The sequence below is a fragment of the Ictidomys tridecemlineatus genome, chromosome 2 (assembly GCF_052094955.1).
Source record: "Ictidomys tridecemlineatus isolate mIctTri1 chromosome 2, mIctTri1.hap1, whole genome shotgun sequence".
NCBI classification, from domain to species: Eukaryota; Metazoa; Chordata; class Mammalia; order Rodentia; family Sciuridae; genus Ictidomys; species Ictidomys tridecemlineatus.
This window is the reverse complement of record NC_135478.1, coordinates 123,223,151-123,250,051: the sequence shown is the minus strand read 5'-3', so window position 1 is coordinate 123,250,051 and position 26,901 is coordinate 123,223,151. Positions and strand designations below refer to the sequence as shown.

Here is a 26,901-nt window from a genome sequence, read left to right as displayed (position 1 = left end):
AGCTGAATCCCAACATAGGATGGATGACATGTTACACTGGTACACATTTTCAAAAGAATTCTATTTGATGTATCAAATCATGAAAAGAAGGACTAGAGGTTGTTTGTCTGCATACAGATACAAGTTCTTGGGGATTTTGAGAGGGAGACAAGAGTATAGAAAGGTAGAACACTCTTATTCTTGTGAATTTACCTTTTTCCCTCTAATTGGATAGGAAGCAGTCATAGGGGTCCTTTCATTTTGTTTCTTCTTCTTTTGTTTTTTTTTGTCTTTCTTCCTCTTTTTTCTTTAATTTCCCTTACTTAATTGTCCACTTTAACCCTCCTACTTCCCTTCTCATCTTTCCTCAGAGGAGGGAAGATATAGTTATCTAGAGAGAATGGAACATATTACATTTCTTTACTCCTCAAGTATTGATGTAAACAAATAGCAAATTATGTGAACCACTAATTACCACATACAATGTAACATACCATTTTAAAATATAGAGAATTTTTACAGTAGTTTTTTTTAATACTCACTAAAATAAATAAAATTCTAGCATTTGGAAATTTCATGTTTTCATGTAAGAATTGTTTTCATCTAACAAATTTATTTGACTTAATTTAATTTAAGTAACAGCTTAAAGACACCCAAATAAGAGTACTGACTTAAAAAGAAGTTTAAAACTTAAGGGACAGTTTTTAATTGACATAAAATTGAGTGATTGGTTAATTCGTGGAAATTAGCTATTGAGGTTAATGAATCATGAAACTGTTTTAGATTTGTCTTGGTCATCACATGATTTTTTCTGATATTAGTTTAATTAGGAAGAAAACAATTATGGAACACTTTCTAATTCTAGTAAGTGGACCAAAAAATGCTTTGTCATTCTAATATGTTTAATTTTTATGGTTAAGAAACCTATTTATAGAAACTGAAGTGCATTGAGAAGATTGATACTTTACTAATGTTGGTATTTTTCAGCATTTTCTTTAGATGATGAATTATAACATGCCAGCAGCAGTAATCAAATCTTTACTCTTTTTCAGGTTTCTACATTCACTAATTATCTACATTTTAAATATGACCAGTTGTTATATAAATTAAATAAAGCTTCTGGAAATTTTATTTAAAAAATTTAAGCCAAATTATACTGGTCAAGGAGTTCATTCCTGGCAGTTTGGAATGGAGTAGAGATTGAAAAAGTAATAACAACTAAATTTTATGCCTATTTACATTAAATTTATAATAACTCACATGCCATGATCAGAACTTCCTGAAATATATTATAAAATTAAATTTCAAATTTGAAAATCTACTAAATGATATTAAAGAATTCAAATATAGTACTTAATTTAAATAGTTTTATAACTAATAAGAAAATACAAAGAAAAGGAAAATAAGGAGTTTTCACATACAAATACAAGCAAATATGATAGTAGCTAATTAGCTGGCTTATGCAAAAACAACAGCCCCAATATAAAGGCATAGTAGTGCACAAATTAAATATAATATCATTTTTATATCTCCTGCAATTGTTAAAATAAATTCATAGTCAAAATGTATCTAGGACAAAAATTGAAATTTAAATTCTGGGTTTAATAAAACAACAAGTAAAATAATATTTTGAGCAATAAAAATATCCTTAATTATCATTGTATTTTAATATCTCATTATGACTAATTTCAATGATTAGTTTAAGAAATAAAAGAAAGCAGTGATTTAAAATATACTATTGACTTAGCTCAGTGTTCTCTTATCTGCTTCTAAAAGTTGAGTAGGTAGTTCTAACTGTGGAAAGAATAAGAGAGCTGTTTTGTTAAAGGAAAGAAAGGGAAAATGGATGAATAATGACCCATGCTCATTCTTGAGAACATTAGTGATCTATAAGGGAGAAAGACTACATTGATGCCTTTCATTCTGATTTTCTAATTAGGAAATGTAGTCATGGAGCTATAGATGAATAAAATGAAAATACACATGATAAGGACAATGATAATGTTAATAACAATATTTCCTAAACATATGAAAGTAAAAAAAAAACTCTTTGTAAAGATAAAAAAACTATTCAATTTCAAAATACTCTAGAACTATAATGGTGCTCATAAATCACTTATAACTCTAGAATGATAATTAACACACAAAAATACTAAAAATAAATGTAGCTATAATAATTTGTTAACAGATACGTAATATATAAAACCCACTTTAGTTTTAAGAATCTGAAGGTGAATAAATGGAAAAATATTCCATGCAAATGAAAACCAAAAGAAATCAGAGATTATTGCTATATTATCTCAAATAAAATATTGCCATGGTTTACCAAATCTGTATTTTATTATTTCTTTTCCATTCTTTATTGTTCCTGAGGGGAGAAATAGGCAATAATACAAAATAATAAGGGAGTATGCCTCTTGTTCAACAATACTTAGAATGTACAGACAGAAAGTCAGTAAGGCAACTTTGGACTTGAACTACATATTATGTCATAAGGATATGATGGACATACATAGAACATTCCATCCAAAAGCAAAATATACATTCATTTCAATTTACATTGAACTGTTATGGTTCAGGTTATGTGGGCAATGACCAAACAGACTCCATTTTGCCCTGAGACTCCACATCATGTAAGAAATGCTTCTCCAAGGGAAAGCCCCACCTCTGTACCCATCAACAGTTGCTTAGCATAGCATGTTTGGCAACACAAAATGGCCATTATTATACAATGCAAAAGTGTTCCCTCTTTGGTTCCTATTTTTCTTGGACAATGTACCCTGTCTGAGACTGACTGTCTAACTATTAGTAATCATTCTTTAACTTGTACTCAACTAGGGACATTTTGGCCCATTCCACTTATGATTTTAGATCTCATGACATTTGTTTGTGGTTTTGAATCATAACAACAGCCACTTAGGCTTTAATATGGTTTGGAACTATGAAAGGTGTACTCAAACTCAAGGAGGGGGTCTAAGGGTATAGACTTTCAGTCTAACCTTTGGCCCACCAGCTGGTGGATCAGGATGGCCAAGCTGGTCAATAGAGATTCTGTCTCCTGCTCAGAAATTTATTGCAATCTGGCCTTAATAGAACATTCTCCAAGAGAGATCATATAGCATACCTTAACATTTTAAGAAGATTGAAATATAAAATACATTTTCTGGTCACAATGGTATGAAATTAGAAATTAATAATAGGAAGAAAATTGAAAAATTCAGAAATAAAACATAATAACACAGTGATGAACAACCAATAAAAAAGAAATGGAAAACCAAAGAAATCTTGACTCAAATGAATGTGGGAATACAATATTTCAAAGCCATGTGTTCAATCACAAAATGGAAAAAAAAAACATTCAAACTATCACATCATATACTGTAAACCCTCCGTTCTGCAGGTTTATATTTTATCTACCAAATTCCTAGAACACTATGAGTTATTTTAACAACCTTTCCTTATATTAAGTTTGTCTTAATGGGCAATTATACTATTTTTTATATACATGCTTTTTTTTTACTTTTACTATCCTTATTATCTTTGTTTTATTTTTATTTGTGTATTTTTAAAATTTAATTCACAGTGTTGCATAGTATTGCAAAGTTGCCAAGGTTGGCCTTGAAGTTGTTATTATTTTTAATTTTTTAGACTTTTTATTTGTTCTTTTTAGATATACATGATAACTTAATATATTTTGACATATTATACTTACATGGAGTATAATTTACTCTAATTAGGATCTCATTCTTGTAGTTGAACATGATGTAGAGTTTCACTGGTCATATATTCATATATGAACAGAGAAAAGTTATGTCCAATTCATTCTACTGTTGTTCCTATTCCCATCCCCTTTCTTTCCCTTTGTCTAATCCAATAAACTTCTATTCTTCTCCCCTTCCCCATGTTGTGTGTTAACATCCACACATCAAAGAAAACATTTGTCCTTTGTTTTTTGTGAGATTGGCCTGTTTCACTTAGCATGATAGTCTTCAGTTCTATCAATTTACTGGCAAATACCATAATTTCATTCTTCTTTATGTCTGATTTTTGTCCACCAGAGTGGAAACTACTATTTAATTTCCTAAATTTTCACCAAGATTTTTCCTTTTCTTTTTCCTGCTGTTATTTCACATTTTGTTATTTTTTTTTATTTACTGGAATGTGTAGTGATTGATTCCTTGAATCAATACATACACACACACACACACACACACACTTGCTTTGTTTTATTTTTTAACTTACCTTGTTTTTGGCTAAAATCCTCAATGATTCTTGCATTTTTATAATGCTAATTGATTATATACTAGACCTGCAATAGATGAGATTTTAAAATAACAATGGTTCAAAAGAGATTCCAAGAAGACCCTGTAAGTTTTAATCCTCAGCTCCCCATTAGCTTGTTCTGCTTTCCTCCTTCAGACAGGCAAATTTAGCTGAACTAGATATATAATTTTAATTTAATTAGGTCAGCTCACGATTTTGTTTAATTTTTGGTTTCTAAGTTTAATAAATTCTGCTTTCCCCTCTTGTTTTGCTTTGCTTTTTATTTATTTATTTGCTTGTTTATTTTTATACTTTATGTGATTGTTTTGACCATATCTCGTTGTTTTGGGCATTAGAAGACTTGTTTGCATATTTAAAAAACATTATTATATACAGATGGTATAATGAATTATGCTAATATGTATATACTATATCTATACTACAAAAACATTATTTGGAATTAACTCAGCAAAGTGATGTTAATGTGAATGAAAATTTCTTCTCTTAGAATAATGCAAATCCCTGAGCTGGTTTGGTGACACAAGCCTCAAATCCCAGTGGCTCTGAAGGCTAAGATCAAAGCCAGGTTCAGCAATAGCGAGGTGCTAAGGAACTGAAGACCCTGTCATTAAATAAAATAAAAAATAGGGTTGAGGATTGGCTCAGTGACCAAGTGCCCCTGATTTCAATCCCCAGTATGTGCCCCCCAAAAAAGAATAATGCATATGCTTATAAAATTATATTTATTCTTAACTTATTCACAAAAGTGGTTTATCTCTAAATTGCATAAGTATCACTCTTCCTTTTCAAATGATCTCAAATGCTTTATTAATAGACTCTAAATTAATAAGACTTTGCTGTACTTCAGCTTTTCCATAATTAAGCTAGCAATTTTTTATCAGCTATCAGCTTAGAATTAAAGAATTTTAGTCATGAAAGAAAACCCCAAAATAGAAAAAATTAATACAATGTAAACTATATTAGGACATCACTTTAATTTTAGGTATTATGATAGAAACTGATATTTCTAAAAATATATCCTTTATGTTATATGTGGAAATTTTTCTATTTTGTGTTACTTCTCAGCAGAAAAATATTTTCAAATGATTGTATTAAGTAACATTTTTAAATAAAGAAATATTTAAAATCATTTAAAATTATTTTTAGTTGTTTTAGCGCCTGTACATATTTATGCCGGTACAGTGTGACATTTCAATAAATACAATGAGCAGATCGGTAATGGTGTATTCATAAACTTAAACACATATCATTGCTTTATATTGATAATATTCAAAATCATCTCTATTAGCCTGGTTGTTGTTAACAACAGTTACTCTACTGTGCTACAGAACATTAGAAACTTTTTTTATATTCTCTGAATATGGTTGCTAATCATATGAAGTGTTATGAAGTGGTGATAATGCAAAATCTTGCAGAAAGGAAGGAAGGAAGGAAGGAAGGAAAAAAAGAAAGAAAGAAAGAAAGAAAGAGAAAGAAAGGAAGAAAGAAAGGAAGAAAAAGTAAGTTTTAGAAATGCACTTTTAGAAATGTTTCTAATAAATTATAATACTTCAGTATGAAATATGTGTGTATGTAATTTCTAAAATATTTTACTAATAATAGCCCTAAGTGAAAATGTATATTCCCAGAAATGTTTTGCACTCAAACATACTTTTCATTGTTTTTTACAAAAATGAGTTTCTGATTAGTTGTTTTCAGGTTGGTTGATTTACAGTAGTAACGTGAAACAAATACAAGCAATGCATCCTCATATATGAACATGCAGGACACGTGTGTGTACGTTCACAACTGGATTATCCTAAATAAGAAATAAAAATCTTTGAAGAATTTGGATAAAAAAGCATCTTTTCCCCCAAATAATTCAAATCACCTAAGGAATTTTTACCATGGGGTCCTTGAATAGGTCTTATCTTTTGAATCCCTGAAACTACTACTCATTTTTTGCTTATTTCTATTTCTCTCTCCTTTTATTGTTTTTATCTTTAAGAAAAAGAATCCATTCTGAATTTTCTGCAGACTCTCAGGACATCTGTGGCCCAAAATGCATCCATCAGAGCTACTCCCTCTGGTTATTGAACAGAGTTTACTTACTTCTCAGATGGCTTATGAGAATAGATAAGTACATGTAAGAAGACAAGAAGGATGTGTCTACTTTGTGTATAACCAGAGATATGAAAAAATGTGTTCTGTATGTGTAATATGAATTGTAATGCATTCTGCTGTCATATATAACAAATCAAAATTTTAAAAAATAGGAAAAGAAGACATCTATTCATGTCTCCTCAAACTGTAGGCCATCTTTTAAAATGTTAATATTCAAGAGTGTTTTACTCATTCTTTATTTTTTGGCAGATCTCAGGAATTACTCAATAGGAAAAATTAAATTATGTTTTTTTCATTTAATGGCAAAAATTAAACCATGGTGATGGTATACCATCCTTCATTACACAAAAATTGAGAATAAAATCCTCTTATCTATTTAAATGTGTGCATATTTTAAAAGACTAAATAAAATATTTAAAAATAATCACAGTTTAACTTTCTGATTATTTTTGCATAATAAAAAGGATAGGAAAACTTTGTTCAACCTCAAGTGGATGAATATCTGCTGCCAGTATTAACACAACATAATTTTAGCAACACTGCCCAAATTAAACTGAAAAGACTAAAAAGCAATATTTCAAATATTTATGTTAAGGCAAAAACCTACAGTAAAAGAGATGGTGAAGAAACATATATTTGATATCCCAAAAAGTTCAGTGATATGTTATTTGATATTTCTTAGGATAATCTGTTAAACTTAGAAGATATTATAGAAAAGGTGAGAAATTGCATAATGTGTTCTAAAGACTCACGAGGCTAAAAAGAAAAACAAAAAAATCCAAAAACTAACTGAATTTTCATGTGTACATACACAAATATACCACAGTGAATCTCAACATCAAGCATATCCACAAGATACTAATTAAAAAAAAACTATAAATAAATCGCAGAAAGATCAGTAAAGTCGAGGGAAGAGAACAAAAGAAGGGAGGAGGGGGAGGGGAACTGCTGGGAACTGAATCAGAGTAAATTATATTCCATGCTTTTGTTATTATGTCAAAATGTATCCTAAAAATAAGAAAAACTGGTTGTATCACTTTTCCTTACTTAAAAATCCAGAACGAAGTACAGAGAAATGAAGGCCTAATAATTACAGAAAAGATATCATATATATAAATGGAAATCTTAGAGTCTATGTAGGAAAAATAACTTCTTTTCCCCCATTACAACCATCTCTTTACTCTGACACCAAATGTGGGTGTGTGTGTGCCTGGATTAGTGTGTGTGTGTGTGTGTGTGTGTGTGTGTGTGTGTGTGTGTGTATTTCCCAAAACAACAAATTCTTCAACTCTCCTGCCACTAACCGGTTGTCTTAAACTCACTTATGACACTATCAACCTGGATTTAGTGCACATCTCAGAGCTTAAGAACCTATTCCCAAAAGATTGACCCCATTTTAGTCATCAATCACAAATAATGGATCCCTTGGTTACCCACATTTTTAACTCAGAGGTTCCCAGGATACTCTCCTCAGGTTCAATGAATTGCAAGAATTTCTCACAGAACAATTAGCTCACAAGAACAGAGATCCTCCTTTCTTCCAACTAAAGGGTCTGTCCCCTAACTGAACTTTCCATGTATTTCGGGACAGGGTGGGCCTTCCAGATGGTGGCAGATCTTTGACGCACAGGGATATTCCGGCCCAGTACCATAGCCTAGCCTGAGGCAGAAGCCACCATCAACCCTGGACCATCTTTTCCCTCGGAAGAGAAATTGAGCAAACATCACTTAGGGCTCTTTTTCCACTTTAGACCTACTACTCTGGTGACTCCCAGTAATTCCTGAGTACTGAAAACCAATTAAAACTCAGGGGTGTTCCTGGTACACAGCCACGAGAACTGCTACTACAACACAGAGCATGAATGTCGGGTAGGTTCTTTGTCTCGTAAATTAAATGAATGCAAGGGATACAGGATCAGAGCAAAGTAACAGTATTTATTAGAGTAATAGAAAAGAAAGCAGAGCTCCTGAAGAGGGAAGGGTCCCAAGAGAGGAATGCCAATGGGTGTCTGTTGTCTAGGTTTTTTGTTGTTGTTGTTTTCTATGGGCTTGGTCTATCCCTGATTGGTGGGGTATTGGATTAGCAAAGGGGGGCAATCAACTTTTTCAATTTTGTCTTCTTCAGCAAATCTGGAGAAAAGTGATTTATAAGCCCGTATAATTACAAGGATGAGGGTGAGAGTTTGTTGGCATGAGAAGAAGTGTTTTTAGAGAACATTTTGAAGTTGAATGTTGCTAAGCACTGCTAAGGAACTGTCCTTGTAGATAATCTTCTCTTTCTCCTTTTCTTTTCCAAGACCCCTTTTTGACTATATATGGATGGTCTATATTTTTGTCTCAATACTCATTCAAAGATTATTTATTGAATACCATATGACAGGGAAACAAAAACAAAAAACCCTGTCCTACTTTATTTACATTCTCAAGAGCAAGACAGAAACCTCAACATATGTACAAGTTAATTATGTAACAGTATAATGAGATAAGAAGGAAATTAGTGTAGGAGGGATGTCATTGCCATGGGAGAAGGAGTGGAAATACATCATTTAAGTGGGTTTATCTGGACAGAACCACTTGATTCTCCAAGCCTGAAAGGCCAAGTACTCATCCTGACTTGTGGGGCTTTGGAGTTAATAACAAGGGGTTATAACTTTTGTACTCATTTTAGAAACTTGGAATTTTTCAAGTTCAAGCTGTTGTTTCAGACTTTTTAGGAACACATTAATGCCAAGTAATCAATCACCTTCCTGGTTTCTGGTCTCTGAGTGTCTTTTGAAATAGTCTAAAGTGAAATTAGACCCCACAGAAATATTTTATTTTGGTCAAACAAACCAGCTTCTTCGCTTATTGATCTATGACAACATTTTATTGCCATTCATGCAGGCCTTCATGAAAACTGCAATTACACTGAGCACATAATACCAGAAGCCCATGAGTGACGAGTCTTCACAAAATTAAGTTTCTGGGTGTGGAAATAAATTTCAATGAATAGAAAATCACTTATCAGAAAATCTAGTGCACATTTCCCCCATCAGCTAAATTATATTCCAAAACTTTACAAAAACAAAATGGTATCAGCTTTTAGCATCTCTAATACATTCCTTTATTGCAGACAGCTTTTTTGAATCACATTAAAACCACAAGATTGGAGTTGCCATGAGTTGCATTTTATCAACATAAATGAGGGTGATTTTTTTTCCCACCAAACAAATTAGAGCGATTATTTCAATTCAAGCTGTGATCGTTCCGAGGAGAATGATTGCACATATATTATTCAAAAAAGAAAAAAAGAAAAGAAAAAAGAAAGGATCACAGTAGGATTCTTCAACACAATGTTTAGTTTTGTTTGTGTGGTTTTTTAATCCCACTACTTAGCAGTAATTTATTGCCCTATTACTTCCACACTTTGCTGAATTCAGAAAGTCTATACTTGTCATGTTTACAACTAAAGATACTCATAATCCTTTTTCTGTACTGAAACTTTAAGAAAGACATAAAAACAAGCTAGACACCAATTAAAAGCTACTGATTGTAAATTTAGAAAACATTAAATAAAAAAATTTAAAAGCTGTTCTCCAAGATTCCAAATGGTCCCAAATCACACATTTAATAAGTGCTTCAACTATGGCTTCATGCTCTGAAAGAAACAGGTAAAGAAAGACTGTGAATGTAGCTCAGTGGCAGAGCACTTGCCCTTGCCACTAGCATGTATGAGGTCTAATCCCCTGCAACAACAATCCCCATCCCCCAAAACGGACCCAGAATTTCCTATAAAAATGCCTTTTTCAAATTTTCCCTTAAACTATCATTTAACACAAAATCAGATTAAAGAGAATTTGAGGAACAACTGCATCCTGCACTGAAATTACTGAGAGTAGGACAGAATGTATAAAATAAATTTCCTTGTCATTATACATATAAAGAAATTTCAACAGTTTTAGAATCTTCACATTAATTGCCTTCAACTTTTGAAATTCACTTTCTTCCTTATATCAATAATTTTTTCAAAGAACAATTGAAATAAAATTATACCCATTCAAAGGCCATTACGTTCTTGCTTTTGATTTTATCACAAAATTGAGTCTGAAACAAAACCCAGCAGATGGACGACTTAAAAGAGAGCCAGGTAGGTGGAGAGCTGGGTAACAAACAAGATGGGAGCCTCCAAAGGAAGGAATTCCGCTCCTTTTGGGGTCAAGAGAGTCAAGAAAGTGAGGTGTAGAAAGCAGAAATTAGAGAGATAGCAAGTTAACTCAGACAAAACTAAGTTCTTTCAGAGCAAGTTTTGATGGACACGGCCAGAGGTTCATTTAAGATGTAGATCTATGGATTTACATGTTCAGGAAGAAAAAAAGGAATAATACTTTCTGGTTTCTGAAAGTATTATTAATAGAAAGTATTAATAGAGTTTGTATACAAGTATTGTTTGGAAATCATTGTTTTATGCAAGCTATCCATTCATTGATTGATATGTATGGTTACTTCTAGTTGGAACCAACTAATTGTAACTTGGTAGTTAGGAGATCAGTCTTATATTAAACAGCAGTAATTAGAAAAAACAAATGATAAAAACAAATTGCTATAATAATTAATAAAAATTTCATGAATAAACTTCCCCAGGTGTATTTCTGTTAAAATCCAGAATCATTTTTCCAGGAACCAATGATTTTTCACTTGCATTTTTTAAAACTACACTGCATGCTAGCAATACTTGATCATGATGCCATGTGGAAGAATTCCTTGAACCTATTAGAAATATAACCAGGTTAAGGCATTAATAAAAAAAAAAATGAACTCATATAGGATTAACTTGTGAGTCAAATGTGAGAGGTAAAAGTATTAGATGTTTTATCTCCCTTTTCCATCCCAGCTTGCTTCCTTGGATTTCAGTATATTAGTGCTTTGTCACAAAAAAGCAATAGGCTGAATCTCAATATCAAAGCCCTCAGTATTAGTGACATTCTAGTACAGCAGAAAGATATATCAAAATATTTAAAGACAAACAGTATCAAGATCCTTTATATGATAAACTAAACTTAGCTGCCTTTAAAAACTTAAGATATTTAAATTCAGACCCTTCTATTTGAGTATCTGGTGTTCAACTCATTGGAAAAGTAGAAAATATCTACATTATTCCACAAGAGGAACAACTAGTTGAAGGTGCCCTTCAATCAGATACCATAAATTACATCTTGAGTATGAAGGAAATTGCAATGTGAATATACATAAATCATTAAAAATACAATCTGTCTTTCAAGTTATGTATGAAATGGAGTGAGATAAACTATATAGCTATATTTCAGGACTGGAAGAAAACCCAGAATAATTTCCACTGGAAAGAGAACAGTGACATGCTATTGTGATAAAAATTTCCCCAAACTACCATTAATGTCTATTACAAAGAAAAAAGCAATTATTATTATTACATGAAATAAGAGAAAGAAGAAATGGCTGTGGCAGAGAAAGGGTAGATTAAATATGAGGGTGTGCATTTTAATTATAAGACAAATTAAGCAATGAAACAGTTGGCTAGGAAAATTTACTTTCATCACTATCAAAGCTGGCTTCAGATCTAGTAAGAAATTCTTTTAGAAAGCTATTTAAAAGAACATTGTTTACTAATTTGCCAATTTTGCTGTAAAAAAACAGCCTTTGAGATTTCTTTGTACTACAACAAAAGATATCATAATCTAGTTAAGTGTGATTTGATATTTAAATTAGCAAATTGTAAATTTTTTTCAACTTAGCTCTGAATATTTAACACAGCAACAGAAAACAAGAGTTTAACAAGAAAAAATTGACCATTTGAAATAACACCTTTAGCATAGTAAAAATATTATATCAATATTATTGGTATGCAAAATATTATAGAAGGCAAAAAATTCCACAACCAGAGCCAATTTTATAATGATGAAATTGCCTACACATAGGGAATTAATAGACTGGCTTTCTTTCAATCAATTGTTAAAATATTTCTATATGCAGAATATTCTTACATGGAAAATATGTATTTATTATTTATGCAAATATAGAGAACAATTACTACTGGATAAAAGAATGAATTAAAAGTATTTTGAATCTTTATAAGTTGGTTCATTCCATGTGAATCTTTTAAAGATTTTTTGCCTTTATTTCACTTTTCTTCTGTCATTTCAAATTATATGAGAATATTGCATAGTAGTTAGCATAATGGAATATCATGATGAAATAATTAACAGAGGAATCTGAGGCCTTGAGACAAAAAGAAATCTAAAGTATAATCTTGTAGTAATAAATGCCATGAGTTAGATTGTGCCCACAGCAAAATAAAGTTTCAGAGACAGAAGACACAAAAAAGCATACATGATCTGCATTTTTTAATGCTTCTAGATACTAGGTACTCTGCTAATAGGTGCAAAGAAAGGACAAGGACAGATACAGTGTTTGTCTTTAACAGCAGAGGAAGCACATCATAAATAAAATAATTAATTCATTAAAACTGGGATTAGTACCTTAAAGGAAACATATAGCATGCAAAACGTGAATATAACTCGAAGACCTAACAGTTTGAATAATGACTTTTATCAGAAAATTGAAGTACAAAATAGTAAGCAGGGAAAAATAATGAGAGGAAGACATTCCAAGCAGAGAAAATTTCAGAAACAAAGACACTGAGTTGAGAATATTTTAACTCAATGTGCTCGCCAGATTTCTGTTACTATAACAAATACCTGAGGTAATAAACCTATAAAAAGAGAAGGCTTATTTTGGCTCACAGTTTTGGAGATTCTGGCCCATAATTCATTGGTCCATTGCAATGGATGAAACAGTATATCACAGTGAAACAGAACTGCTCACCTCTTGGTGAGGAGGTAAAAAGATAGAAAGCAAAGGAGGCCAAGATTCCATAGTCCCCTTCACAAGTACACCCGCAATGACCTAAAGGCTTTCTGGTAGACCTCACCTTTTAAATGTGTCAACAGCTCCTAATACCATCACTGTTAGGACAAAGTCTTTAACCCACAGGCCTTTGGGGAACCTTCAAGATCCAAACTATAGCATATAAGAGGAAAAGAAAGAGAGTCAGTGTAGTTGGAGCATAAAAAGCCCCAAAGTGAAGCCAGATGAAGTCAAGTATCTAGGCTGGACTTAGATCACACAAACTTTTGAGGATACATTAGGAATGTTGAAGTTGATCCTAGAAAATGCAGAATGATTCAAAAGTGGTATGCAAGAAAGTGACATGATGATTTTATTATGTTAAGTCGATGAGATGTTCACCACCAGAACAAACTGGAGGTGGACCAGAAGTCTGAATTTCAATGACAGGAGAAACAAGTTAAGTCCAGTTCAACTTAATTATACTTTGACATTCAAGAATGTCTATAGCTGAAAGAGGAAATATGGTAACAGGAATATTTACATAGTTTTTTGATGTTCAAATTGATGAGATATAGCTCCTGGACTGTGTTTACTTGGATCAAGACCCAAGTTGGTGAAGAGGAACATGGAAAATATGGCATATCAAGTACTGGATATAAAGATTTGCAAAGGATAAAGAATTGGAAGAATCTTGGTCTAAAGGATAATGTTTTAGACTAAGGATTGGTGTGGTGCTCTTAGCCTGTTAGAAAACAAAAGCACAAATCGAGGAAGGCTGATGTATGTGTAGACAGATCACTATTATACACACTTTAGTTATTTTCCTTCTCTGTCTGAAAGAAACAGTTGAAGAATGTTTGTTTTGTTAATATTATGACATTATTTACAATATTTTATGTGATTATCTTAATGTGGGTTTTTTATTTGAAATACAACTTTATTCTGATTCTAAACAAAAAGGAATGGGAATGACAGTAACAAACAAGAGTCACCACTGAATATGGTGATATAACCGTTGCAGTCATATTCTAAACTCAAGAAAGAAACAACTGCATTCCAAACAGCTAAATATGCAGGTTCAAAAACTGAAGGTATTTTTTTAACTGCCACATTTGCTCCAAAGCCCACTCATCTCCTTCAGCATTCCACAAATGAAGCACAGGTCTGCTTCGCTAGATTGTAGTAAGGTGGCACACATGCAGCACTACTAACATCACAGAACAGTTGCCTTATAAAACTAGACTTCTGACGCAGGGCTCCAGCTTCACTTTCTCACAGGTCATCATCCTCATCTGGTAGAGCAGTTGTGTGAGTTGCCAAAGCGAGTTCCATGACAAGGTCTGGTGGGGCAAGAGCAGGCATGACAACAAACTCCAAGTCAGGGTCTCCAGTGAGCTTTCTAGGAAGCCAGAGGAAAGGCTTTTCAAAGCTGTTACTTTGGGCAGAGATATCATAGATTTTTTTTTTTCTGGTGGCAGACAATAGATTTTGCCTTCACTTTTCTGTCCTTAATGTCCACTTTGTTGCTACACAACATAATAGGGATGTTTTCTCACACTTGTACCAGACCTTAATGCCACTTAGGCACATTCTTATAAGTAACTCTTAATGTCACATCAAGCATTATAACAGCACACTGGGCTTAGATGTAGTAGCCATCCTGCAGGCTGGCAAATTTCTCCTGGCCTGACGTGTCCCAGACGTCCAACTTGATGGCTTTTTGTTGGTGTGGAACACGAGTGGGTGGACCTTCATGCCCAGGGTGGCTAGGTAATTCTCGAACTTGTGGGTCAGGTGGCTTTTCACGTACATTGTCTTCCCGGTGCTGCTGTCACCCACCAGCAGTAGCTTGAACTGTACCTATGGCTCCCCCTGCGTGGTGATCCTTCCAGAATTGTCTCTTTGCCCATCCAACTGAGGTTTGAAAGGTGGCAGAAGAAGTGCAATTCCTCTATTAATGTTACTGTAACAAATTACTGAAAACTAAATGGCTTAACGCAACTCAAATTTATTGTATTATAGTTCTGAAGTTCAAAATTATGAAATGGGTTCTGCTGGACTAAAATTAGGTGTTGACAGGAATGCATTCCCTCTGGAAGCTCTAGGGTTAAGCATTTCTTTCAGTTTCTCAGATTATAAAAGCTACCTGCATTGCTTGATCCATGATCCCTCCATCACATCACATTGACCTCTGCTTCTATTGTCACATCTCTCTGCTAACTGCCTTCCAAAGGCTTTTGTGGTAACACTGGACACACCATATAATTCAGGATACTCCCCTTATTTCAAGATCCTTAAAAACATTCACAAAATCATTTTTGTGATACAAAGTAATATTTTTTATAGATTTGAACGTGGACAACTTTAGAGCACCATTCCTATGCTTCCACAGTTACATAGCCAAATTTCAGGATATATTGGAAACAATTTCTAAACACTTGAATCTCTTTTCTCAGAAAAATTACTGAAATGAAAACTACCTTCAGTGATTTTAGACATCAGGAATGTGTATGCATTGTACTTTTTTTTAATCTAAAAGAGGAAGGAATGAAAAGTATAGACTCAGATTTCCTCTTCTTGATAAAGTAGAAATTTACTTACAGGAGTCAATAGAAACCTGAATTGGAAGTACAGAGGTGGACAGAAAGGACATATCTTGAGAAAAGAAGTGACTACATGGATTCCCCCCTACTGTTGTAGGTCAATGTGTAGCCATGTGTAATAGGCTGCTTAAAGAAAAAGTCACACCAAGCAAAAACTCCTCTCTAACTAAAATCAACCTAATGTGTTGCAATTCTTTTTCTCCCATTCATTCATTTGCTGATACAGTCATCCAAAAAAAATAGTTAATAGGTACCTCTACACCTATTACAGGTTCCTGGAATATGACAATAAACAGAATAAAGTTTCTCCTGTCCTAAAACTTACATTGTGATTGAGAGAGAAATGAAATAGAAAGCAAATAAAATTGTAAGATAAAATCAGGTACCACCAAGCTCTATGGAGAAAATAACAGAATAAGATATCAGGAATGTAAAGAATAAGAGACATCTGATCAGAAATCTAAAAGACAGGAATCTTAAGAAATCTCAAAGATAGAAAAGTACCTGTACAGATTCAAGGAAAAGGCAGAGAGAAGATCAAGAAGAAAAAGTCCTTCCTGGTATACTCAGAGGCTGGCTAGGTAATTCTCGAACTAGCCAGAAGCTGGTGAGTCTGGAAAAGAGAAGGCAAGGGGATAGTTAGAAGGGTTTGAGGTCAGGTCTAGAGCCTGATTGTGTAGGTCAAAATTCTGTATTTGATGCCAAGTTTATTGGAACAAGGGAATGGAAGATCTAATTTATATTTTAAAAGGCAAACAGCAGCTTACAACTAATAGGGAAGAAGTAGAACAAGTAAAAACAACACTGGAAATGGAAAGGAAAAGAAGTTGTCTTAGTCTGTAAATGCTTGCTGTAACAAAATACCACAAATCTATCAATTTATAAACAATAAAAATTATTTCTCCTGGTTCTAGAGGCTAAGAAGTCCAAGTATTGACATCTGGTATCTAGTGAGTGTTGGCTTCCAAGATGATGCCTTGTTCTGCATCCTCCAAAGGAAAGGAATTCTATGCTCTCACATGGCAAAAAAAGCAGAAGTTCAAGAACATACTCCCTTCAACCTCAAGCCCTTCCATAAAGGTGCTAATACTATCCAACAGGACCCTCATTACTTAACCACTTCCCAAAGACTCTTAATACTGATACATTGAGGATTAAGTTTCAACATGATATCATCATTCAGACTATAGCAGAAGTGACTGTTGCTGGAAGGAGGTATCATTTCTCTGCATCTGCCATTACTTGGAGCACTCTGTCTGCATATCAACATGGAGCTTCATTAAATAGATCCAGTGGCACCAATAACCAAACTTGCAAAGAGCAGTAAGTCTCTCCCTGACGTTGGTTCTCTATGTGGTGGAGAGGCTCTTCCCTGAGATAATCAAATCAAAATGGAAGCAATACTGTGAGCAGAGGCCAGGCCAGGAAAGATGCTGTTAAAGAAATCTAGTCAATGTCAAGGTAATCCCAGGCAACACAAAGAAATGCTCGAGCCAGGAATCCCTTCCGGAGGAGATGATGACTAAAGCTCCCTCACCTTCCTGGGGCTCCTGAATAAACAAACTGATAACAGAACTTACCCCAATTAAATTATTCTGAAAATTATGGCATGGGTGCTAATAGTATCTATATGTGCAGTAATGATAGCAAGGAATGATCTACCCATATTTCTTTGGATACAATCAGAGCTTGACCTCTTTTTTTCCATAGATTAGTTTTTTAAGCATGAAATCTCATAATCTAACTTGCATCTTAAAGGAAAATAAAAATAACATTCAATAGTACTATTTGAAAAAAAGATGAATTTGCAACAGTGCCTTTGTAGTATCTCATAATGCTTTAGCCTTGCAAAATCCTCTCAAAAGTTCAACTTAAGTTTTAAATAAAGGGCTATTTATTCTCAAATACAAGCATTAACCACTGTAATACCTTGATAATAAAGCAATTGCTTCTTATCTGGAAGAATCTTAGATACTTATCTAAGTATCAAAACTTAATAAATTATTAGCAGAAGAAAATGGAATAGAAAGATATAAGATTTATGACTAAATAAGAAAGAATTAAACAAAATAATATGGTATTAGCAATGGTAATTGAATAATAATGTCTACCCAACATATGACCATTAAAAAAATGTTCAAATCCAATGTCCCATGTATGCTAGGCAAGCACTCTGCCACCAAGCCCTAAAAAAAAATGTTATTATGTTATCTCTCTGAAAGTTTTTAGAGATGAAACCTTAAAATACTTTTGAAATCTGCCTTTTAGAATTCATTGTGTTATTTTAAAAAGATTAGATAGGTCCCAATAATTTTCCCATAGGATATTTAGTAAAACAAAACAATATTCTATTCTATATTACAGAGGTACACAATGGATTCCATGCTGAGCCAGGGAATATTTCTCAGCCTGTTTGATTGTGATTAATATGCTACATTGTAACAAACTATTTGTTGTTAGTTCTTAGCCATAATCTAACCAGACTTGGTAGGTTTAAAGTTAGTTAAAACAGTGTACCTTGTGTATAGGATTTCAGGTAGACCTAAATTCATTTGCCAGCTCTTCCACATGCACCACAAGGTCACAAACAAGCTTCTTAACTTTTTAATATTCTGTTTTATTTATGATTTATGAAATGGAGACTAGAAAAAGAAAAGAATGATATTTTTATGTATTCATTCATTTGGCAGTCATGTTTCAATTATCTAACAGTGGAATGCACTGAAGTAGAAAATTCAACATGGAAATTACCTGAAGTTTCCCAAAGTTGTGCATAAGACACATTAATATAATAATAATAATAATAATAAGAAGAAGAAGAAGAAGAAGAAGAAGAAGAAGAAGAAGAACAACAACAACAACAAGAATAGAAACATAAAAGCTCTAAAGATGCTCAAAATATTTCATGAGAGTCCTGGAAAAGAGGAACCTGTCTTAGACCTAAATAAAGGCTGTGGGATAAAGAGAAGAAAAGGTTTCTCTGAAGTTTTGATATTTGAAATGAGACCACAAGAAAATGGAAAGCCTATTACTTGCCTGAAGGTAAAAGTTTGGTAACAATGCCTTACTTTGTACAAAGAAAAAAGCAATTATCCTATAGCATTAAGGAAATGGCTGTGAATTTCAAGAAGTAGCCAGATGAGAGCAGAAGGCCTTGCTCAGGATATGTGTGCAGGTGCTGCAAGGAACTGCTGAATGCAGGTAGAACAGGAGTTCTTGAGTAACAACTGCAGGTGCACTCAGTAGAAAATATCTTTTCCTGAATACAGAGTCATACTGCTTGCCTGACTCTGTCCTCTTTCATGCAATGCAAAGCTTTTAGTAAAAGAAATTTCTCGACTGGCTACAATCAATATGATCCACATCACTCTCCACTGTGAAGACTATAAAAATAGAATCTGAAATTTAGGCTTAGGACTCTGGGGAACAAAAACATACAGAAGTAAGGGAAAGTGTTTCACTTTGAATTCTGATACCTGACATTTAGACCTGAAAAGTCCATGGAAACGATAGAAAAGTAAAGCAATGTATGAAATGAGAGCCTCACAGGAAAATGATGTCATTAAGATTTTTCCTATTTATTTCCCTTCTTTTTAAACTTTGCCCTTACAGATATAAGAAGACTTCCCAGAAATTTTAATACTGTTTTCTAGGGGGTAAAGAATTATATAGAAAATGCTAATCTTTGGAATTGCTTAAACAAATTCCTCCTCTTCATCTGACCAGATCTGTGCTTTCTGCAGAAGGAGGTCTTCATGGAATTAGAGCCAGAGGACAACACTTAGCAAGGTGATGTATTTGTTTCATTTCCCTAGGGTTTCCCTCAAAATTAGTCAAAGTACCAGACAACATCTTCTATCACCTTCTAAATGACCCTAACCTTTAGGTGTTTTTCATCTTTACATAAAGAAAAAAAAATTTGCCTCTGGGTAATGTTATCTACTTTTAAAAATAGTAGAGCAGGAAGGAATATTAATGAGAATCTAGTTCACAAACCACTTTTTAAAAATAAAATAATGAAGGTCAAACATAAGTTCTATGACTCTCTCTAGATATTGCATTTTAAATTAATTAATTAATTTTAATTATGTATATATAACAACACAATGCATTTTGATTCATTGTACAAAATTGCAGCACAACTTTTCATTTATCTGGTTGTATATAATGTGGCACTGGACCATATGTGCAGTCATACATATACATAGGGTAATGATGTCCATCTCATTCCACCATCTTTACGGCTCTCATGCCCCAATCCACCTCTCCCTCCTCTATGCCCAAAGTTGTCATTTTTCCCATGCTCCCTCCCCATATGGATCAGCATCCACTTATCAGAGATAACATTCAGCCTTTGGTTTTTTTGGAAATAGCTTACTCCACTTAGCATGATATTCACCAACTTCATCCATTTACCTGGAAATGCCATAATTTTATTCTTTTAAAATTCTGAGTAATATTCCATTATGTATATATATCACAGTTTCTTTATCCATTCATCTATTGAAGGGCATTTAGGTTGCTTCCACAGTTTAGCAATTGTGAATTGTGCTGCTATAAACATGAAAGTGGCTGCATTACTGTAGTATGCAGTTTTTAAGTCTTTAAGGTATAGACTGAGGAGTGGGATAGCTGGGTCAAATGGTGGTTCCATTCCAAGTTTTATTAGGAATCTCCATACTGCTTTCCAGATTGGTTGCACCAATTTGCAGTCCCTGCAGCAATGTGTGAGCATACCTTTTCTCCCACATCCTCGCCAACACTTATTGTTGCTTGTATTCTTGATAACTGCCATTCTGACTGATGTGATGAAATCTTAGAGTAGTTTTGATTTGTATTTCTTTAGTTCCTAGAGATGTTGAACATTTTTTCTAAATATTTGTTGACTGAATGTATAACTTCTCCTCAGAAGTATCTGTTCAGCTCCTTAGCCCATTTATTGATTTGGTTGTTAGATTTTCATGTTAAGTTTTTTGAGTTCTTTATATATCCTGGAGATTAGTGCTTTTATGCATCCTGGAGATTAGTGCTTTATATATCCTGGAGATTAGTGCTCTCTCTGACGTGCATGTGGCAAAAATTTGTTCCCAAAATGTAGGCTCTTTCTTAACCCCATTGATTGTTTCTTTTGATGAGAAGAAGGCTTTTAGTTTGAGTTCATCCCAATTATTAATTCTTGATTTTATTTCTTGTGCTTTAGGAGTCTTGTTAAGGAAGTAAGGGCCTAATCTGACATGATAAAGATTTGGTACAAGGTCTCTGGTCTAATTCCTAGGTCCTTGATCTACTTTGAGTTGACTTTTGTGCATGGTGAAAGATAGGGATTTAGTTTCACTTTGTTTCACATGGATTTCCAGTTTTTTAGTCCCTTTTGTTAAAGCTATCTTTTCTCCAATGTATGTTTTTGACACCTTTATCTATTATGAGATAACTCTATTTATGTGAGTTTGTCTCTGTGTCTTCTATTCTGTACCATTGGTATACATGCCTATTTTGGTGCCAATTCCATGCCATTTTTGTTATCATAGTTTTGTAGTACAGTTTAATGTCTGGTATTGTGATGCCTCCTGCTTCACTCTTCTTGCTAAGGATTGCTTTGGCTATTCTGGTTCTCTTATTTTTCCAAATGAATTTCATGATTGCTTTTTATATTCCTATAAGGAATGACATTGGGATTTTAATTGGAAGTGCTTTGAATCTGTATATTGCTTTGTGTAGTATGGCTTTTTTGATTATATTAATTTTGCCTATCTAAGAGCATAGGCAATCTTTCCATATTCTAAGGTCTTCTTCAATTTCTTTCTTTAGTGTTCTGTAGTTTGCATTGTAGAGGTATTTCACCTCTTTTGTTAAGTTGATTCCCAAGTACTTTTTTGAAACTATTGTGAATGGGGTAGTTTTCCTAGTTTCTCTTTCAGAGGATTCATCACTAATGAATAGAAATGCATTTGACTTCTATTTGTCTATTATGAGATAACTATTGATTTTATATCCTGCTACTTTGCTGAATTAATTTATTAATTCTAGAAGTTTTCTGGTGGATTTTTTTTTTGATCCTCTAAGTATACAGTCATGTTGTCAGCAAAGAATGATATTTTTAAGTTCTTCTTTTCCTACTTTTACCCCTTCAATCTCTTTCATCTATCTAATTGCTCTGGCTAGAGTGTCAAGGACTATGTTGAATAGAAGTGGTGGAAGAGGGCATCCTTGTCTTGTTCCAGTTTTTAAAGGGAATGCTTCCAAATTTTCTCCATTTAGAATGATGTTGGCCTTGGGCTTAGCATAGAGAGTTTTTCAATGTTGAGGTATGTTCCTATTATCTCTAGTTTTTCTAGTGTTTTGAACATAAAATGTGTTCTAGTGTTTTGAACTTGCTGTATTTTGTCAAGTGCTTTCTCTGCATCAATTGATAGAATTATATAATTCTTATCTTTAAGTCTATTGATGTGATGAATTATGTTTATTGATTTCTATAAGTTCAACCAATCTTGAATCCCTGGAATGAACCCCCACTTGATAATGGTGCACTATGAATCTAGTAACACCCTGATACCAAAATCAAGCAGAGACACATAAAGGAAAGAATATCTCAGACCAACATCTCTAATGAACATTGATGCAAAAACTTGCAGTAAAATTCTGGCAAATTGCATAAAAGACATTGCTTTTTGTGTTAAGAACCTAAATGGAATCAGATGCTGGAGTCTGAATATAGGCAAGTGATCTGTTTCACTGAGCTGTGATTGTTAGTCACTGTATGAAAGGATGATGTGTCAAGTAAATTAGACTATATTAACCAATTACAAGCTATTCTTCCAAATATGCTTAGTCCTCTCTATACTTGAGTCCTATTTTCTCTATGCATTCTTACATGCAGTAGGTCATATTTCCCAAGAATGTCTGCATCATATCTCTCATCCACATATTCTACTACAATGCCACTTTTCATCCAGGGTGAGTTTATGGTCCCCCCTTTTCCTATTGGGCAGGCTTTTTATAGCTCCAACAACTGTGACTTCCAGGGTTCAGAATAGCAAAAAGACAAAATACTGGCAACACTGAATGTTGGTGAGGATGTGGTACAAAGAGAACTCTGGTTCTTTGTTGATGGAAATGCAAAGTAGCACTTTGGAAGATGTTTTGGAAATTTCTTATACAATTAAGCAGACTTTTACCATGTAATCCATATGATTGAAAAGTATGACACCCCAAAACCTGACCAGAGATATTTATAGCAGCTTTATTCAAAATTTCAAAATGTTTTAATCAACCACAAAGCCCAGTTGAGTAAACTGGTCTATCCACAAATCAGATTGAGTTTTAAGTACATAACATAGAAGTAATATATTGAGAAAGTCATAGAATTTGTGTTGGCCTCCATGAATTTATTCCTAAAATGTGGCTGGTAAACTGGATTCTCTGTATTTTTTTCAATTTAAAGCTCTCTTTTTTTTCTTTTCAAAACTGCCAAAATTCAGAGCAACTAAAGAAAAAAATAAATAAACTGTGGTATATCCAGTAAAATATTATTTAGTGCTAAAATGAAATGAGCTATGAAGCCATGAAAAGATATGGAGAAAACTTAAGTGACTATTTCTAGGTGAAAGAAGTCATACTGTGCTAATCAACATCATATATAACAGATTTACCACTCTGGTGGGAAATCTTGGTTGGCAGGGGTGCAGGAGGCATACAGAAACCCTACTTTCTGGTCAATTTTGTTGTGAACCAAAAATTAACATCTATAGTTTTTTGGTTTTTTGTTGTTTTTTCATGTAATGCATCTTCCAATCTGGTGCTCAGCATTTTTTTTTCCTTCCTTTGATACCAGGGCACTTAACCACTGAGCTACATCCCCAGTCCTTTTTATATTTTTATTTAGAGACAGAGTCTCGCCAAGTCACTCAGAGCCTCACTAAATTGCTGAGGCTGCCTTTGAACTTGTGGTCCTCCTGCCTCAACCTACTGAGCTACTGGGATTATAGGCATGTGCCACTGTGCCCGGCTCAGCATTGTTTTTAGAGGTCATAATCACAGATAAGAAGCACACATTACGAGGAAGCCTAGCAAATATGGAAAGGTCACGTACAGGTGCTTCACATGACAACAAGCATAAACTGCTAGAGTTGTGGATAAAGATGTCTCACAAGACATCCAGCCCTAGCCGTCCAGTCACCCTCAGCCACTGAAGCTTCCTACCAAGGCTCAAGATGACCCTACTGAGTCCTAATTGAGTTACTCATCCACAAAGCCTAAAATCATTGTTGATGTCATTAAATCTTGGGGTGGTCTGTTTTCCATCAATGATAATTGCTACAGTTACTGATTAAATCTAATCCCCACTAGTCTCCAGCTAAATGCGATCAGCACATTTGTGTGGGGACACAACATAAAGCTAAGGAGAGAAGTACCAGAAAGGAAGAGGGTGGAAAATTCCTTTAGTTCACCAACTGATAGGAACAGCTCACAATCTCACTAGCCAGAGAAGACAGAGGGCAGTGGGTAGGACACTCAGAAGGGTTATGCTAAGTAGAGAGCAAAAGCAACCTGAGGCTACAAGCTACTCTGGTGCCACCATGGTGGTTAAACTCACTCTCAAAATAATTAAACTATTTCCAAGTCTCTTGACTGCATCCAAGAGTGAATCTCAAGAATGTTGATAGAAGCCAGGCATGGTGGCGGACACCTATCATTCCAGTGCTCCAGAGGCTGAGGCAGGAGGATCATGAAAAGCCAGCCTCAGTAAAAGTGAGGTACTAAGTAACTCAGTGAGATTCTGTCTCTAATAAAATACAAAATAGAGCTGGGGATGTGGCTCAGTGGTCGAATGCCCCTGAGTTCAATCCCCAGGAAAACCCTCTTCCACCCTTGCAAAAAAAGAATGTTTATAGGAATGTAAAAATATAAGCACCACACATGCAATGTCTGCCATGAAGCTGAAATAACCAGACATGCAGAAAAGCAGAAAAAATATGACCAATATTGAGGAGAATACACAATCACTCAAAACAGACAAATAGACCTAGATATGACCTGATGGTAGAATTAATAGATAGGAACATTAAAATATTATATAAATTTAACCCAAATATTCAGGAAGATGGAGAAACATGAGCACTGGTTAATTAGAGATTTGGAAGATATTGTTAAAGGCCTAAAATGAACTTCTAGAGACAAAAATTATTCTGAAATGAAAATTATATTGGATAGAATTAATAGCAGATTGGACATTTCTCAGGAAAAGATTAGTCAACTTGAAGACAGGATTAGAAACTATCCTAAATGAAATGTACAGAGAAAAAAAGACTAGGGAAAGAAGAAACAGAGAAGCCAGATAATTCTAAATATACATTGGAAATACTGGAACAGGTACGAGGTGAAAGATCAAAATCTAATTAACAGTAATTGGGCCACAAAGATGAGATATGTCATAGGGTGATTAAGGATAAATTGCTCTTATGATTATCCACTATGGCTCTGGTAATGTCTAAAATGTGACACATTTCTGTTGACTAGTAATAAGTAAGGTCTTAAAATAGTTGTACCTAGTTAAGCCAAAATGGTTGCCATGAAAGGTGAAATTTAGTGACATAATTCAATGTGCACAGGGTTATTATTTAAGATACATAAGCTGCCACTTCATGATTATCATTTGCAATTATTTCTTACTTTATCATATGCTTAATTTTATTTTTTCTACAATAGATAAGACAGTCACCGAAGGAGAAAATGATTTTAAAGCTTTTTTTAAGTTTTGGAACAATTATAGATACAATGGAAATTATAAATTTGACACAGAGAAGGCCACTCCACTTCTCCAATGGCTATATCCAATGTAATTGAAGGATAATAACAAAATCAGCAAGTGACATTGGGATCATGTGTGTAGTTTAATGTCACTTGATCACTGGTATAGGTTGGTAAAAGCACCTCAAAATATAACGCTAGTCCATTACCACAAATAGCCTTTATAGTGGCATCCCACATTTTCCTAACCTCTGTCAACCACTAACTTGGTTTCCATATTCTTGCTTTTGTCATATCAAGAATGTTATAGAATCTCTAGTAGAAATGGGCTATTATTCAATAGGATGTCCCTGAGATCTATTCAAGTTATTGTACATATCAGTACTCCATTCAGTTTTGTTCCTGAATAGTATCCCATGGCTTCTAATGTATTACAATTTGTTTAACCATTCACCTACCGTAGGAACCTTGGTGGTTTTCAGGTTTGGAACATTATAAATTCAACTGCTGTGAACAATTATATGCAGGTTTATATATTTGTTTCTCTGGCATTAATAATGTCCTGGAGTGCAATAGCTGAAATTGTCAAATGATTTCCAGAACAGCTGCACCATTTCCCACCCCACCAGCAATGTATGAGAGATCCTATTTCTTTACATGCTCACCACAATTTGGCACTATGACTATATTATTAGCTGTTTTAATAGATGTGTTGTGATATCTCATTATGGTATTAATCTGCATTTCTCTAAATCTCTAATGGCTACTGATGTTGAGCATCTTCTCATGAGTGTATCTGTTATTTACATAGCTTCTCTCTGAAACATCTCTTTATTTGATTTATCCATTTATTAAACTGGACTATTTGGGTTTTTTTTGTTCTTGTTATTTTGGTTTTGTATTTTTATTATTGAGTTTTGATTGTTCTATATATTCTACACATGAGTTCTTTATAAGATATGTGGTTTGCCAATATTTTCCCAGACTATAACTTTTGTTTCATATTTAAGATCTTTTAGAGGAAAGCTTTTAGTTTTGATGAAGTTTAATTAATTAATTTTGTCCTGTTATGCATCATTCTTTTGATATAATATCTAAGAACTCTCTATCAATTCCTAGAACCCAAACAAAGTGGCCTTATATTTCACATTAAATATAAACCCAGCTCAAGGTTCCTCATTTGCTTACAGGAATGCAATTGTTTCTATACCATTTATTAAAACATCATGCTTTCTTTGTTAAATTATTTTGGATCTTTGTCAAAAATCATTTGGCCATATCTGTTTGGATTTATTTGGGGGCTCTACATTCTGATTCATTATTT

At 33.7% G+C, this 26,901-nt stretch overlaps 1 pseudogene; it reads right to left on the bottom strand.

Annotated features, from left to right (window-relative positions):
* Positions 1–14,499: 14,499 nt before the first annotated feature.
* Positions 14,500–15,391, bottom strand: LOC101961761 (GTP-binding nuclear protein Ran pseudogene; annotated as a pseudogene).
* Positions 15,392–26,901: the final 11,510 nt, after the last annotated feature.